Genomic DNA, 17500 nt, shown 5'->3' with positions numbered 1-17500 from the left:
AGGTCCAGAGACCCGGGCGCTGCCTAACGGAGGTTGCGTAGCGACCTGCCTCCCGGCCCGGGCGGCCGCCATTGGTGGAGCGGGAGCACGTGGCCGCTGGCTGGGTGAGGTCACATGGGGCGCGGGGCGGTGACGTCACCCTTTGTCCCATATTTGTGAGTAGGGAAGTTGGCAACCGGAATCTTGGCTCCGGTAGCGGGCGGTGGGGCCCTCTGCATCGGGGCGATCAGGTTCCCTCACTGGGGCGATCTCAGCACCCCCGTGCCGGGTGATCGGTCCCTGGGTCAGTGCTTGTCGAGCCTCCTGTGACTTTGATATAAATATAATCTCTGCATGTATAGATGATCAGACGTTCATAAATGATAGGAGCAGAATGAGACCGTTCGACCCATCAAGGGCGACACGGTGGCGCAGCGGTCGAGCTACTGCCCCACAGCGCCAGAGACCCGGAGTCAATCCTGACTTGTCTGTGCGGAGTTTGTACGTTCTCCCCGTGACCTGCGTGGGTTTTCTCCGAGATATTTGGTTTCCTCCGACACTCCAAAGACGTACAGGTTTGTAGGTTAACTGGCTTGGTGTAAATGTACATTGCCCCTAGTGTGTGTAGGATAGTGTTAATGTGCGGGGATCGCTGGTCGGTGCGGACTCAGTGGGCCGAAGGGCCTGTTTCCGCGCTGTATCTCGAAAACAAAACTAAACTAGACCAATGTGTAGGAAAGTAACAACAAGAAGAATATATTTAGTATAAGAAAATAACTGCAGATACTGGTACAAATCGAAGGTATTTATTTCACAAAATGCTGGAGTAACTCAGCAGGTCAGGCAGCATCTCAGGAGAGAAGGAATGGGTGACGTTTCGGGTCGAGACCTTTCTTCAGACTGATGTCAGGGGGGTGGGACAAAGGAAGGATATAGGTGGAGACAGGAAGATAGAGGGAGATCTGGGAAGGAGGAGGGGAAGTGAGGGACAGAGGAACTATCTAAAGTTGGAGAAGTCGATGTTCATACCGCTGGGCTGCAAACTGCCCAGGCGAAATATGAGGTGCTGTTCCTCCAATTTCCGGTGGGCAATACTAAATTGAAGATAGGCACAAAATGCTGGAGTAACTCAGCGGGACAGGCAGCATCTCTGGAGAGAAGGAACAGGTGACGTTTCGGGTGGAAACCCTTCTTCAGACTGAACCGATGTGTCATCTCAAATGTACGATCAGGAAATTCTAACTGTTAGCTTTCCATTTGAAAAGCAGGCCCAAATACACCCCTTATTTCCAGTAACCCCTACAACTGCAGCAGAAACTGAAAGGTATTTTCACACATCCCACTCAAGCTCACAGAGAACATTGCTGGATGTTTAATGTAGTCAGTGGTGCTAAAATGACTTAAGAGCTCACACTGAGTTGATCCACTGTGGGTAATAACAGAGTATTGTTATTGCTGTTTTGTCCAAAACCAGTTTCTCAGCTTGAGAACCCAAGGCACATTGGGTGCTGGGTGTGAGAGTGAACAAGGCAGTAGGTCGGACATGATCTAATTAGTTTAGAGATACGGCGTGGAAACAGGCCCTTCGGCCCACCGGGTCCGCGCCGACCAGCGATCCCTGCACACTAACACTATCCTACACACACTAGGGGCAATTTTTACATTTACCAAGCCAATTAACCTACAAACCTGTACGTCTTTGGAGTGTGGGAGGAAACCGAAGATCTCGGAGAAAACCCACGCAGGTCACGGGGGAGAACGTACAAACTCCGTACAGGCAGCGCCCGTAGTCGGGATGGAACCCGGGTCTCCGGCGCTGCATTCGCTGTAAGGCAGCCACTCTACCGCTGCGCCACTTATTGAAGGGCCAAATGGATGTTCCGTTCTGCATGACTCTATGACTCGACGATGATACTCTGGTAAACTCTGCTCACTCCCACACTCTGTGACACATACCTGTGTTCACTCACCGTTCATTAGCATCACCGTTCAGAATTTTAACGCACAGTCTCCACACCTTGTTCACTTGTGAACAGCACCTCGCCCTGACTTGCAAATACATCTTCATCCAGTCATCTTGCATCTTCCCCCTCTCACTGCCCCCTCATAGATCTACGTGAGCAGTTATGGGGAGAAAGCAGGAGAGTGAGGTTAGGAGGGAGAGATAGACCAGCCATGATTGAATGGCGGAGTAGACTTGATGGGCCGAATGGCCTAATTCTACTCCCATTCCTTACGACCTTTGACGGTTACAGCAGTTCGAGGATGTGACTCCCCCCGCCACATCCACCCCCACCCCACACCACTGCAGGGTGGCACAGCGGTAGAGTTGGTGCCTCACAGTGCCAGGGACCCGGGTTCGATCCCGACTCCGGGTGCTGTCTGTACGGAGTTTGTACGCTCTCCCCGTAACCTGTGTGGGTTTTCTCCGGGTGCTCCGGTTTCCTCCCACACTTCCAACACGTGCAGGCTAACTGGCTTGGTGTCATTGTAGACTGTCCCTAGTGTGTGCAGGGATCGCTGGTCGGCATGGAGCCGGTGGGCCGAAGGGCCTGTTTCCGCGCTGTGTCTCTAAAACTAAAACCAAAACCTAAAACCTTCAGGGCAGTCAGAGACAGGCCGATAAAGACGAGCGATCCCCACTTCCTGATGATGATTAATACCGAGGGATCATATCTGAGGAAGGATGTGCTGGCTCTGGAGAGGGTCCAGAGGAGGTTTACACGAACGATCCCAGGAATGAGTGGGTTAGTACACGATGAGTGTTTGACTCTGAGCGCTGGGCCCAGACTTGCTGGAGTTTTGAAGAATGAGGTGGGTTCTCATTGCAACCTCCCCGATAATGAAAAACCTGGAGAGAGTGGGAGTGGAGAGGATGTTTCCAGTAATGGGAGAGTCTAGGACCAGAGGGCACAGATTCAGATTAAAAGGACGCACCTTCGGAAAGGAGATGAGACAGGAATTTCTTTAGCCAGAGGGTGGTGAGTCTGTGGAATTCGTTGCCACAGACGGCGGTGGAGGGCAGGGATTGCGTATGTTTAATGCAGTGATTGATCGGTTCTGGATTAGTCAGGATGTCAATGGTTACAGGAAGAAAGGCAGGAGAATGGGGTTGAGAGGGGGAATCGATCCTGACGCACCACTGACCGGAACGCTCCCCTGTAGGCCCGACTCACCCGACTCGCCCCACGGGCGAGGCCTACCTGGGCCAGAGGAGCCTCAGGGGGGGGCGGCATCCTTACTCTCAGTGGTGGCAGCGGGAGCCTAGGCAACGGTGGGGCCTCGCGATCGGCCTGCCATCGACGGTCGACGAGCATGAGGGGAAGACAATGGGGAGCGCCCTGAGGGACGGTGGGAGAACAAAGGGGGGGCCGGTGTGGGGGGGGGGGGGGGGGGTGGCACTCTAGTTTTGAATCCTCTGCCCAGTGGATAAGTCTGTGTTCGTTCGTTTGTTTGTTTGTTCGTTCGTTTGTTCCGGTTTCGGAGGCTTCGGCCGCGGGCCCTGTGGACCGCAACACCGGGAGCTCGCAGGTCCCCGGTTGGCGACCGGCTTTCGGGAGCCCCAGCCGTAGCAGCTTCGACCGCCCCGAATCGCGAGGCTCGATCGACCCATTCGCGGGCCCTTCATCGCCCTGCGTGGCTCGGCCTGGGACCTTCCATCGCCCGACGGGGGCTCACGATCTTCATCGCTCTGCTTGGCTCGGCCTGGGACCTTCCACCGCCCGGCGGGGGCTCACGATCTGCATCGCTCTGCGTGGCTCGGCCTGGGACCTTCCACCGCCCGGCGGGGGCTTCAAAAGTCGGGAGCCTCGATCGCCTCGAAGCAGTTGTCTGACTGCCTGACCGCAGAAGAAGAACAGAGGAGGAGATAAGACTTTTCTTTGCCTTCCATATAACAGTATAACAGTATAACAGAGCTTTATTTGTCATTCGCTACCAAGGTACCGAACGAAATTACATAGCAGTCATACAAAAAAGAACACAAGACACATGACCCCAACACAAACGTCCATCACAGAGGCAACAAAACTTCCACTCTCTTCCCCACGCCCACGGACAGACAGCTCGTCCCCGACCGACCCGCACAGTCCCCGCAAGGGGATGGAAGTCCCCGCGGCCGAGTCGCACCGGGCGCTGAAACGTCTCGCGGCCGAGCCGGGCGATGGAAGGCCCCGCGACCAAGCCTTGCGCAGCTAAGTCCCGTGGCCGAGCCGCACCGGGCGATGTTAAGTCCCGCGGCCGAGCCGCACCAGCGATGAAAAGTCCCGCGGCCGAGCTGCACCGGGCGATGTAAAGTCCCGCGGCCGAGCCGCACTGGGCGATGTTAGGCCCCGCAGCCGAGCTGCACCGGGCACTGTTAAGTCCAGCGGCCGAGCCGCACCAGCGATGTAAAGTCCAGCGGCCAAGCCGCACCGGGCGATGTTAGACCCCGCGGCCGAGCCGCACCCCGCGCCGTGAGGAAGAGAAAAGTTTCCCGCACCCCCCCCACACCACCCACACCACCCCCACCACCACCACCCACCACACATACACAACCAAAAAAATACAAAAACCATCCCAACACCGACACACAACAAAAAAAAAAGGAAAAAAGACGAACAGACTGCTAGCGAGCCGCAGCCGTTAGGCGCCGCCACTTCCACTTCCACTTCCACTTCCACATCACAGTGAGGATGTGCGTGGAGGAATCACTGTGATGGTTGTCTGTGTTAAACCTATGTAAATGTGTGTCCTGTGCCCTTTATTGTTTATGACTGCATGGTAACGACAATTTCATTCAAATCTATTATTGAATGACAATAAAAGCAATTTGATTTGATTTGATTAGGTTAATGCGCTGTGCCCGCCAACAGTCGTGTACCGTGTTGTGCGTTGTGACTGTCGACAGGCCAATCTCCCTCTGGGGATGAATAAGGTTCTATCGCATCGTATCGCCGATCCCAATGGACTCTTGTGGTCTACGGCGACGAACAGCTCCACACTCCCACCAAGTGGTGATAGGCAGTAGGTGCAGCAGTGAGGTTAATTCGGACGGAGAGTGAAGTTCAGAGACACAGCACGGAAACAGGCCCTTCGGCCCACCGAGCCCATCGATCACCCGTTACACTAGTCCTATGTTAACGCACGTTTCTCATCAACTCCCCGCACACTAGGAGCAATTTACAGAGGGCCAATTAACCGACAAACCCGCACGTCCTTGGGATGTGGGAGGAGATCGGAACACCCGGAGAAAACCCACGCGGTCACGGGGAGAGCGTGCAAACTCCACACAGACAGCACCCGAGGTCTGGTTTCCTCCCACACTCCAGGCTAGTTGGTTTCTGTAAATGGTCCCCAGTGTGTGTAGGATAGGGCGAGCGTGCAGAGATCGCTGGTCGGCGCAGACTTGGTGGGCTGAAGGGCCTCTCTCCGTGCTGTATCTCCGAACTAACTCGAAGGGAAGAGCTCCGGACAACTCGGGACTTGCCCCTGGCGTGAGGAGGGGGAGGGAGGACATGACGAGGTGGTAGCCCAGGGAAGTGACCGTGGCAGGTGGAGGGGGAGAGGCCGGAAGTCCGGGACAAGGAGGGACAGAGACTCAGCACACTAACACTATCCTACACCCACTAGGGACAATGTTACATTTACCAAGCCAATTAACCTACAAACCTGTACGTCTTTGGAGTGTGGGAGGAAACCGAAGATCTCGGAGAAAACCCATGCAGGTCACGGGGAGAACGTACAAACTCCGTACAGACGGCGCCCGTAGTCGGGATGGAACCTGAGTCTCCGGCGCTGCATTTGCTGTAAGGCAGCAACTCTACCGCTGCGCCACTTATTGAAGGGCCAAATGGATGTTCCGTGCTGTATGACTCTATGACTCGATGATGATACTCAGGTAAACTCTGCTCACTCCCACACTCTGTGACACATATCTGTGTTCACTCACCGTTCATTAGATCACCGTTCAGAATTTTAACGCACAGTCTCCACACCTTGTTCACTTGTGAACGGCACCTCGCCCTGACTTGTAAATACATCTTCATCCAGTCATCTTGCATCTTCCCCCTCTCACTGCCCCCTCATAGATCTACGTGAGCAGTTATGGGGAGAAAGCAGGAGAGTCAAGTCAAGTCAAGTCAAGTTTATTTGTCACATACACATACACGATGTGCAGTGAAATGAAAGTGGCAATGCCTGCGGATTGTGCACAAAAAGAATTACAGTTACAGCATATAAATAAAGTTAATAAGTTACTATAGTGTAGACAAAAATCTAGTCTCTGGAGTTATTAAAGTTAACAGTCCTGATGGCCTGTGGGAAGAAACTCCGTCTCATCCTCTCCGTTTTCACAGCGTGACAGCGGAGGCGTTTGCCTGATCGTAGCAGCTGGAACAGTCCGTTACTGGGGTGGTAGGGGTCCCTCATGATCTTGCTCTGGATCTGCACCTCCTGATGTATAGGTCCTGCAGGGGGACGAGTGTAGTTCCCATAGTACGTTCTGCCGAACGCACTACTCTCTGCAGGGCCATCCTGTCCTGGGCAGAGCTGTTCCCAAACCAGACTGTGATGTTGCCGGACAGGATGCTCTCTACAGCCCCAGAGTAGAAGCAATGAAGGATCCTCAGAGACACTCTGAATTTCCTCAGCTGTCTGAGGTGGTAAATGCACTGCTTAGCCTTACCCACCAGTGCGGCAATGTGCGTTGCCCACGTCAGATCCTCTGCGATGCGGGCTCCCAAGTATTTAAAACTGCTCACCCTATCCACAGTAGACCCATTTATCTCCAGTGGCGTGTACGTCCTTGGATGTTGAGCCCCCCTAAAGTGGGGGACCAGCCATGGTTGAATGGCGGAGTAGATTTGATGGGCCGAATGGCCTAATTCTACTCCCATTCCTTACAACCTTATGACTGTTGACGGGTACAGCAGTTCGAGGATGTGACTCCCCCCGCCACATCCACCCCCACCCCACACCACTGCACGGTGGCACAGCGGTAGAGTTGCTGCCTCACAGCACCAGAGACCCGGGTTCGATCCCGACTACGGGTGCTGTCTGTACGGAGTTTGTACGCTCTCCCCGTGACCTGTGTGGGTTTTCTCCGGGTGCTCCGGTTTCCTCCAACACTCCAAAGACGTGCAGGTTAACTGGCTTGGTGTCATTGTAGACTGTCCCTAGTGTGTGCAGGGATCGCTGGTCGGCACGGACCCGGTGGGCCGAAGGGCCTGTTTCCGCGCTGTGTCTCTAAAACTAAAACCAAAACCTAAAACCTTCAGGGCAGTCAGAGACAGGCCGATAAAGACGAGCGATCCCCACTTCCTGATGATGATTAATACCGAGGGATCATATCTGAGGAAGGATGTGCTGGCTCTGGAGAGGGTCCAGAGGAGGTTTACACGAACGATCCCAGGAATGAGTGGGTTAGTACACGATGAGTGTTTGACTCTGAGCGCTGGGCCCAGACTTGCTGGAGTTTTGAAGAATGAGGTGGGTTCTCATTGCAACCTCCCCGATAATGAAAAACCTGGAGAGAGTGGGAGTGGAGAGGATGTTTCCAGTAATGGGAGAGTCTAGGACCAGAGGGCACAGATTCAGAATAAAAGGACGTACCTTCGGAAAGGAGATGAGACAGGAATTTCTTTAGCCAGAGGGTGGTGAGTCTGTGGAATTCGTTGCCACAGACGGTGGTGGAGGGCAGGGATTGCGTATGTTTAATGCAGTGATTGATCGGTTCTGGATTAGTCAGGATGTCAATGGTTACAGGAAGAAAGGCAGGAGAATGGGGTTGAGAGGGGGGATCGATCCTGACGCACCACTGACTGGAACGCTCCCCTGTAGGCCCGACTCACCCGACTCGCCCCACGGGCGAGGCCTACCTGGGCCAGAGGAGCCTCAGGGGGGGGCGGCATCCTTACTCTCAGTGGTGGCAGCGGGAGCCTAGGCAACGGAGGGGCCTCGCGATCGGCCCGCCATCAACGGTCGATGAGCATGAGGGGAAGACAATGGGGAGCGCCCTGAGGGACGGTGGGAGAACAAAGGGGGGGCCGGTGTGGGGGAGGGGGGGAGGCACTCTAGTTTTAGAATCATCTGCCCAGTGGATAAGTCTGTGTTCGTTTGTTTGTTTGTTCGTTCGTTTGTTCCGGTTTCGGAGGCTTCGGCCGCGGGCCCTGTGGCACACCGGGAGCTCGCAGGTCCCTGGCTGGCGACCGGCTTTCGGGAGCCCCAGCCGTAGCAGCTTCGACCGCCCTGAATCGCGAGGCTCGATCGACCCGTTCGCAGGCCCTTCATTGCCCTGCGTGGCTCGGCCTGGGTCCTTCCATCGCCCGGCGGGGGCTCACGATCTTCATCGCTCTGCTTGGCTCGGCCTGGGACCTTCCACCGCCCGGCGGGGGCTCACGATCTGCATCGCTCTGCGTGGCTCGGCCTGGGACCTTCCACCGCCCGGCGGGGGCTTCAAAAGTCGGGAGCCTCGATCGCCTCGAAGCAGCTGTCTGACTGCCTGACCGCAGAAGAAGAACAGAGGAGGAGATAAGACTTTTCTTTGCCTTCCATATAACAGTATAACAGTATAACAGAGCTTTATTTGTCATTCGCTACCAAGGTACCGAACGAAATTACATAGCAGTCATACAAAAAAGAACACAAGACACATGACCCCAACACAAACGTCCATCACAGTGACTCCAAACACCCCCTCACTGTGATGGAGGCAACAAAACTTCCACTCTCTTCCCCACGCCCACGGACAGACAGCTCGTCCCCGACCGACCCGCAGTCCCCGCAAGGGGATGGAAGTCCCCGCGGCCGAGTCGCACCGGGCGCTGAAATGTCTCGCGGCCGAGCCGGGCGATGGAAGGCCCCGCGACCAAGCCTTGCGCAGCTAAGTCCCGTGGCCGAGCCGCACCGGGCGATGTTAAGTCCCGCGGCCGAGCCGCACCAGCGATGAAAAGTCCCGCGGCCGAGCTGCACCGGGCGATGTAAAGTCCCGCGGCCGAGCCGCACTGGGCGATGTTAGGCCCCGCAGCCGAGCTGCACCGGGCACTGTTAAGTCCAGCGGCCGAGCCGCACCAGCGATGTAAAGTCCCGTGGCCGAGCCGCACCGGGCGATGTTAAGTCCCGCGGCCGAGCCGCACCAGCGATGAAAAGTCCCGCGGCCGAGCTGCACCGGGCGATGTAAAGTCCCGCGGCCGAGCCGCACTGGGCGATGTTAGGCCCCGCAGCCGAGCTGCACCGGGCACTGTTAAGTCCAGCGGCCGAGCCGCACCAGCGATGTAAAGTCCAGCGGCCAAGCCGCACCGGGCGATGTTAGACCCCGCGGCCGAGCCGCACCCCGCGCCGTGAGGAAGAGAAAAGTTTCCCGCACCCCCCCCACACCACCCACACCATCCCCACCACCACCACCCACCACACATACACAACCAAAAAAATACAAAAACCATCCCAACACCGACACACAACAAAAAAAAAAGGAAAAAAGACGAACAGACTGCTAGCGAGCCGCAGCCGTTAGGCGCCGCCACTTCCACTTCCACTTCCACTTCCACATCACAGTGAGGATGTGCGTGGAGGAATCACTGTGATGGTTGTCTGTGTTAAACCTATGTAAATGTGTGTCCTGTGCCCTTTATTGTTTATGACTGCATGGTAACGACAATTTCATTCAAATCTATTATTGAATGACAATAAAAGCAATTTGATTTGATTTGATTTGGTTAATGCGCTGTGCCCGCCAACAGTCGTGTACCGTGTTGTGCGTTGTGACTGTCGACAGGCCAATCTCCCTCTGGGGATGAATAAGGTTCTATCGCATCGTATCGCCGATCCCAATGGACTCTTGTGGTCTACGGCGACGAACAGCTCCACACTCCCACCAAGTGGTGATAGGCAGTAGGTGCAGCAGTGAGGTTAATTCGGACGGAGAGTGAAGTTCAGAGACACAGCACGGAAACAGGCCCTTCGGCCCAACGAGCCCATCGATCACCCGTTACACTAGTCCTATGTTAACGCACGTTTCTCATCAACTCCCCGCACACTAGGGGCAATTTACAGAGGGCCAATTAACCGACAAACCCGCACTTCCTTGGGATGTGGGAGGAGATCGGAACACCCGGAGAAAACCCACGCGGTCACGGGGAGAGCGTGCAAACTCCACACAGACAGCACCCGAGGTCTGGTTTCCTCCCACACTCCAGGCTAGTTGGTTTCTGTAAATGGTCCCCAGTGTGTGTAGGATAGGGCGAGCGTGCAGAGATCGCTGGTCGGCGCAGACTTGGTGGGCTGAAGGGCCTCTCTCCGTGCTGTATCTCCGAACTAACTCGAAGGGAAGCGCTCCGGACAACTCGGGACTTGCCCCTGGCGTGAGGAGGGGGAGGGAGAGTCACGCGTGGAGGAGTTGCAGGGCGCCTGGGGGACAGGGTCAGGAGGGACATGACGAGGTGGTAGCCCAGGGAAGTGACCGTGGCAGGTGGAGGGGGAGAGGCCGGAAGTCCGGGACAAGGAGGGACAGAGACTCAGCACACTAACACTATCCTACACCCACTAGGGACAATGTTACATTTACCAAGCCAATTAACCTACAAACCTGTACGTCTTTGGAGTGTGGGAGGAAACCGAAGATCTCGGAGAAAACCCATGCAGGTCACGGGGAGAACGTACAAACTCCGTACAGACGGCGCCCGTAGTCGGGATGGAACCTGAGTCTCCGGCGCTGCATTTGCTGTAAGGCAGCAACTCTACCGCTGCGCCACTTATTGAAGGGCCAAATGGATGTTCCGTGCTGTATGACTCTATGACTCGATGATGATACTCAGGTAAACTCTGCTCACTCCCACACTCTGTGACACATATCTGTGTTCACTCACCGTTCATTAGATCACCGTTCAGAATTTTAACGCACAGTCTCCACACCTTGTTCACTTGTGAACGGCACCTCGCCCTGACTTGTAAATACATCTTCATCCAGTCATCTTGCATCTTCCCCCTCTCACTGCCCCCTCATAGATCTACGTGAGCAGTTATGGGGAGAAAGCAGGAGAGTCAAGTCAAGTTTATTTGTCACATACACATACACGATGTGCAGTGAAATGAAAGTGGCAATGCCTGCGGATTGTGCACAAAAAGAATTACAGTTACAGCATATAAATAAAGTTAATAAGTTACTATAGTGTAGACAAAAATCTAGTCTCTGGAGTTATTAAAGTTAACAGTCCTGATGGCCTGTGGGAAGAAACTCCGTCTCATCCTCTCCGTTTTCACAGCGTGACAGCGGAGGCGTTTGCCTGATCGTAGCAGCTGGAACAGTCCGTTACTGGGGTGGCAGGGGTCCCTCATGATCTTGCTCTGGATCTGCACCTCCTGATGTATAGGTCCTGCAGGGGGACGAGTGTAGTTCCCATGGTGCGTTCTGCCGAACGCACTACTCTCTGCAGGGCCATCCTGTCCTGGGCAGAGCTGTTCCCAAACCAGACTGTGATGTTGCCGGACAGGATGCTCTCTACAGCCCCAGAGTAGAAGCAATGAAGGATCCTCAGAGACACTCTGAATTTCCTCAGCTGTCTGAGGTGGTAAAGGCACTGCTTTGCCTTACTCACCAGTGCGGCAATGTGCGTTGCCCATGTCAGATCCTCTGTGATGCGGGCTCCCAAGTATTTAAAACTGCTCACCCTATCCACAGTAGACCCATTTATCTCCGGTGGCGTGTACGTCCTTGGATGTTGAGCCCCCCTAAAGTGGGGGACCAGCCATGGTTGAATGGCGGAGTAGATTTGATGGGCCGAATGGCCTAATTCTACTCCCATTCCTTACAACCTTATGACTGTTGACGGATACAGCAGTTCGAGGATGTGACTCCCCCCGCCACATCCACCCCCACCCCACACCACTGCACGGTGGCACAGCGGTAGAGTTGCTGCCTCACAGCACCAGAGACCCGGGTTCGATCCCGACTACGGGTGCTGTCTGTACGGAGTTTGTACGCTCTCCCCGTGACCTGTGTGGGTTTTCTCCGGGTGCTCCGGTTTCCTCCAACACTCCAAAGACGTGCAGGTTAACTGGCTTGGTGTCATTGTAGACTGTCCCTAGTGTGTGCAGGGATCGCTGGTCGGCACGGACCCGGTGGGCCGAAGGGCCTGTTTCCGCGCTGTGTCTCTAAAACTAAAACCAAAACCTAAAACCTTCAGGGCAGTCAGAGACAGGCTGTTAAAGACGAGCGATCCCCACTTCCTGATGATGATTAATACCGAGGGATCATATCTGAGGAAGGATGTGCTGGCCCTGGAGAGGGTCCAGAGGAGGTTTACACGAACGATCCCAGGAATGTGTGGGTTAGTACACGATGAGTGTTTGACTCTGAGCGCTGGGCCCAGACTTGCTGGAGTTTTGAAGAATGAGGTGGGTTCTCATTGCAACCTCCCCGATAATGAAAAACCTGGAGAGAGTGGGAGTGGAGAGGATGTTTCCAGTAATGGGAGAGTCTAGGACCAGAGGGCACAGATTCAGAATAAAAGGACGTACCTTCGGAAAGGAGATGAGACAGGAATTTCTTTAGCCAGAGGGTGGTGAGTCTGTGGAATTCGTTGCCACAGACGGCGGTGGAGGGCAGGAATTGCGTATGTTTAATGCAGTGATTGATCGGTTCTGGATTAGTCAGGATGTCAATGGTTACAGGAAGAAAGGCAGGAGAATGGGGTTGAGAGGGGGGATCGATCCTGACGCACCACTGACTGGAACGCTCCCCTGTAGGCCCGACTCACCCGACTTGCCCCACGGGCGAGGCCTACCTGGGCCAGAGGAGCCTCAGGGGGGGGCGGCATCCTTACTCTCAGTGGTGGCAGCGGGAGCCTAGGCAACGGTGGGGCCTCGCGATCGGCCCGCCATCGACGGTCGACGAGCATGAGGGGAAGACAATGGGGAGCGCCCTGAGGGACGGTGGGAGAACAAAGGGGGGGCCGGTGTGGGGGGGGTGGGGGGTGGCACTCTAGTTTTGAATCCTCTGCCCAGTGGATAAGTCTGTGTTCGTTCGTTTGTTTGTTTGTTCGTTCGTTTGTTCCGGTTTCGGAGGCTTCGGCCGCGGGCCCTGTGGACCGCAACACTGGGAGCTCGCAGGTCCCCGGTTGGTGACCGGCTTTCGGGAGCCCCAGCCGTAGCAGCTTCGACCGCCCCGAATCGCGAGGCTCGATCGACCCGTTCGCGGGCCCTTCATCGCCCTGCGTGGCTCAGCCCTGGGACCTTCCACTGCCCGGCGGGGGCTCACGATCTGCATCGCTCTGCGTGGCTCGGCCTGAGACCTTCCACCGCCCGGCGGGGGCTTCAAAAGTCAGGAGCCTCGATCGCCTCGATCCATCACAGTGAGGATGTGCGTGGAGGAATCACTGTGATGGTTGTCTGTGTTAAACCTATGTAAATGTGTGTCCTGTGCCCTTTATTGTTTATGACTGCATGGTAACGACAATTTCATTCAAATCTATTATTGAATGACAATAAAAGCAATTTGATTTGATTTGATTAGGTTAATGCGCTGTGCCCGCCAACAGTCGTGTACCGTGCTGTGCGTTGTGACTGTCGACAGGCCAATCTCCCTCTGGGGATGAATAAGGTTCTATCGCATCGTATCGCCGATCCCAATGGACTCTTGTGGTCTACGGCGACGAACAGCTCCACACTCCCACCAAGTGGTGATAGGCAGTAGGTGCAGCAGTGAGGTTAATTCGGACGGAGAGTGAAGTTCAGAGACACAGCACGGAAACAGGCCCTTCGGCCCAACGAGCCCATCGATCACCCGTTACACTAGTCCTATGCTAATGCACATTTCTCATCCACTCCCCGCACACTAGGGGCAATTTACAGAGGGCCAATTAACCGACAAACCCGCACGTCCTTGGGATGTGGGTGGAGACCAGGCACCCGGAGAAAACCCACGCGGTCACGGGGAGAACGTGCAAACTCCACACAGACAGCACCCGAGGTCTGGTTTCCTCCCACACTCCAGGCTAGTTGGTTTCTGTAAATGGCCCCCAGTGTGTGTAAGATAGGGCGAGTGTGCAGAGATCGCTGGTCGGCGCGGACTCGGTGGGCTGAAGGGCCTCTCTCCGTGCTGTATCTCCGAACTAACTCGAAGGGAAGCGCTCCGGACAACTCGGGACTTGCCCCTGGCGTGAGGAGGGGGAGGGAGAGTCCCGCGTGGAGGAGTTGCAGGGTGCCTGGGGGACAGGGTCAGGAGGGACATGAGGTGGTAGCCCAGGGAAGTGACCGAGGCAGGTGGAGGGGGAGAGGCCGGAAGCCCAGGACAAGGAGGGGCAGAGACTCAGCAGTTCTACCAGGTGCAGGGAGAATGGCACAGCGTCCTGGATGTGTGTGTGTGTGCATGTGTGTGTGTGTGTGTGTGTGTGTGTGTGTGTGTGTGTGTGTGTGTGTGTGGATGTGCGTGTGTGTGTATGTGTGTGTGTGTGTGTGTGTGTGTGCATATGTGTATGTGTGTGTGTACGTATGTGTGTGTGCGCGTATGTGTATGTGTGTGTGTACGTATGTGTGTGTGTGTATGTGTTTGTGTGCGTGCGTATGTGTATGTGTGTGTGTGTGTGTGCATATGTGTATGTGTGTGTGTGCATATGTGTATGTGCGTATGTGTGTGTGTGTGTATGTGTGTGTGCGTATGTGATATGTGTACATATGTGTGTATGTGTATGTGTGTGCGTATGTGTATGTGTGTGTGTATGTGTGTTTGTATGTGTGTGTGCATATGTGTGTGTGTATGTGTGTGTGTATGTGTGTGTGTATGTGTGTGTGTGCATATGTGTATGTGGGTGCATATGCGAGGCTGGTTTAAATTGAAGATAGGCACAAAATGCTGGAGTAACTCAGCGGGACAGGCAGCATCTCTGGAGAGAAGGAACAGGTGACGTTTCGGGTGGAAACCCTTCTTCAGACCGAACCGATGTGTCATCTCAAATGTACGATCAGGAAATTCTAACTGTTAGCTTTCCATTTGAAAAGCAGGCCCAAATACACCCCTTATTTCCCATACAACTGCAGCAGAAACTGAAAGGTATTTTCACACATCCCACTCAAGCTCACAGAGAACATTGCTGGATGTTTAATGTAGTCAGTGGTGCTAAAATGACTTAAGAGCTCACACTGAGTTGATCCACTGTGGGTCATAACAGAGTATTGTTATTGCTGTTTTGTCCAAAATCAGTTTCTCAGCTTGAGAACCCAAGGCAAATTGGGGGCTGTGTGTGAGAGTGAACAAGGCACTAGGTCGGACATGATCTTATTAGTTTAGAGATACGGCGCGGAAACAGGCCCTTCGGCCCACCGAGCCCGCGCCGAGCAGCGATCCCCGCACACTAACACTATCCTACACCCACCAGGGACAATTGTTTTAACATTTGCCCAGCCAATTAACCTACAAACCTGCACGTCTTTGGAGTGTGGGAGGAAACCGAAGATCTCGGAGAAAACCCACGCAGGTCACGGGGGAGAACGTACAAACTCCGTACAGGCAGCGCCCGTAGTCGGGATGGAACCCGGGTCTCCGGCGCTGCATTCGCTGTAAGGCAGCAACTCTACCGCTGCGCCACTTATTGAAGGGCCAAATGGATGTTCCGCGCTGCATGACTCTATGACTCGACGATGATACTCTGGTAAACTCTGCTCACTCCCACACTCTGTGACACATACCTGTGTTCACTCACCGTTCATTAGCATCACCGTTCAGAATTTTAACGCACAGTCTCCACACCTTGTTCACTTGTGAACGGCACCTCGCCCTGACTTGCAAATACTTCTTCATCCAGTCATCTTGCATCTTCCCCCTCTCACTGCCCCCTCATAGATCTACGTGAGCAGTTATGGGGAGAAAGCAGGAGAGTGAGGTTAGGAGGGAGAGATAGACCAGCCATGATTGAATAGCAGAGTAGACTTGATGGGCCGAATGGCCTAATTCTACTCCCATTCCTTACGACCTTTGACGGGTACAGCAGTCCCCACCCCCCCCCATCCACCCCCACCCCATACCACTGCACGGTGGCTAAGCGGTAGAGTTGGTGCCTCACAGCACCAGGGACCCGGGTTCGATCCCGACTCCGGGTGCTGTCTGTACGGAGTTTGTACGTTCTCCCCGTGACCTGCGTGGGTTTTCTCCGGGTGCTCCGGTTTCCTCCCACACTTCAAACACGTGCAGGCTAACTGGCTTGGTGTCATTGTAGTCTGTCCCTAGTGTGTGCAGGGATCGCTGGTCGGCACGGACCCGGTGGGCCGAAGGGCCTGTTTCCACGCTGTGTCTCTAAAACTAAAACCAAAAACCTAAAACCTTCAGGGCAGTCAGAGACAGGCCGATAAAGACGAGCGATCCCCACTTCCTGATGATGATTAATGCCGAGGAATCATATCTGAGGAAGGATGTGCTGGGCTCTGGAGAGGGTCCAGAGGAGGTTTACACGAACGATCCCAGGAATGAGTGGGTTAGTACACGATGAGTGTTTGACTCTGAGCGCTGGGCCCAGACTTGCTGGAGTTTTGAAGAATCAGGTGGGTTCTCATTGCAACCTCCCCGATAATGAAAAACCTGGAGAGAGTGGGAGTGGAGAGGATGTTTCCAGTAATGGGAGAGTCTAGGACCAGAGGGCACAGATTCAGATTAAAAGGACGCACCTTCGGAAAGGAGATGAGACAGGAATTTCTTTAGCCAGAGGGTGGTGAGTCTGTGGAATTCGTTGCCGCAGACGGTGGTGGAGGGTAGGAATTGCATATGTTTAATGCAGTGATTGATCGGTTCTGGATTAGTCAGGGTGTCAATGGTTACAGGAAGAAAGGCAGGAGAATGGGGTTGAGAGGGGGGAATCGATCCTGACGCACCACTGACCGGAACGCTCCCCTGTAGTCCCCGACTCGCCCGGCTCGCCCCATGGGCGAGGCCTACCCAGGCCAGAGGAGCCTCAGGGGGGGCGGCATCCTTACTCTCAGTGGTGGCAGCGGGAGCCTTGGCAACGGTGGGGCCTGCGATCGGCCCGCCATCTACGGTCGACGAGCATGAGGGGAAGACAATGGGGAGCGCCCTGAGGGACGGTGGGAGAACATAGGGCGAGCGTGCGGGGATCGCTGGTCGGCGCGGACTCAGTGGGCTGAAGGGCCTCTCTCCGTGCTGTATCTCCGAACTAACTCGAAGGGAAGGGCTCCGGACAACTCGGGACTTGCCCCTGGCGTGAGGAGGGGGAGGGAGAGTCCCGCGTGGAGGAGGAATGGTATATAAACGGGTCTTTTTCGGAATGGCAGGCAGTGACTAGTGGGGTACCGCAAGGCTCAGTGCTGGGACCCCAGTTATTTACAATATATATTAATGATTTGGACAAGGGAATTGAATGCAACATCTCTAAGTTTGCGGATGACACGAAGCTGGGTGGCAGTGTTAGCTGTGAGGAGGATGCTAGGAGGCTGCAGAGTGACTTGGATAGATTAGGTGAGTGGGCAAATGCATGGCAGATGCAATATAATGTGGATAAATGTGAGGTTATCCACTTTGGCGGCAAGAACAGGGAAGCAGACT

This window comes from Rhinoraja longicauda, chromosome 38 (genome assembly GCF_053455715.1).
Source record: "Rhinoraja longicauda isolate Sanriku21f chromosome 38, sRhiLon1.1, whole genome shotgun sequence".
NCBI classification, from domain to species: Eukaryota; Metazoa; Chordata; class Chondrichthyes; order Rajiformes; family Arhynchobatidae; genus Rhinoraja; species Rhinoraja longicauda.
The sequence above is the reverse complement of the archived record's forward strand: the minus strand, read 5'-3'. Positions refer to the sequence as shown.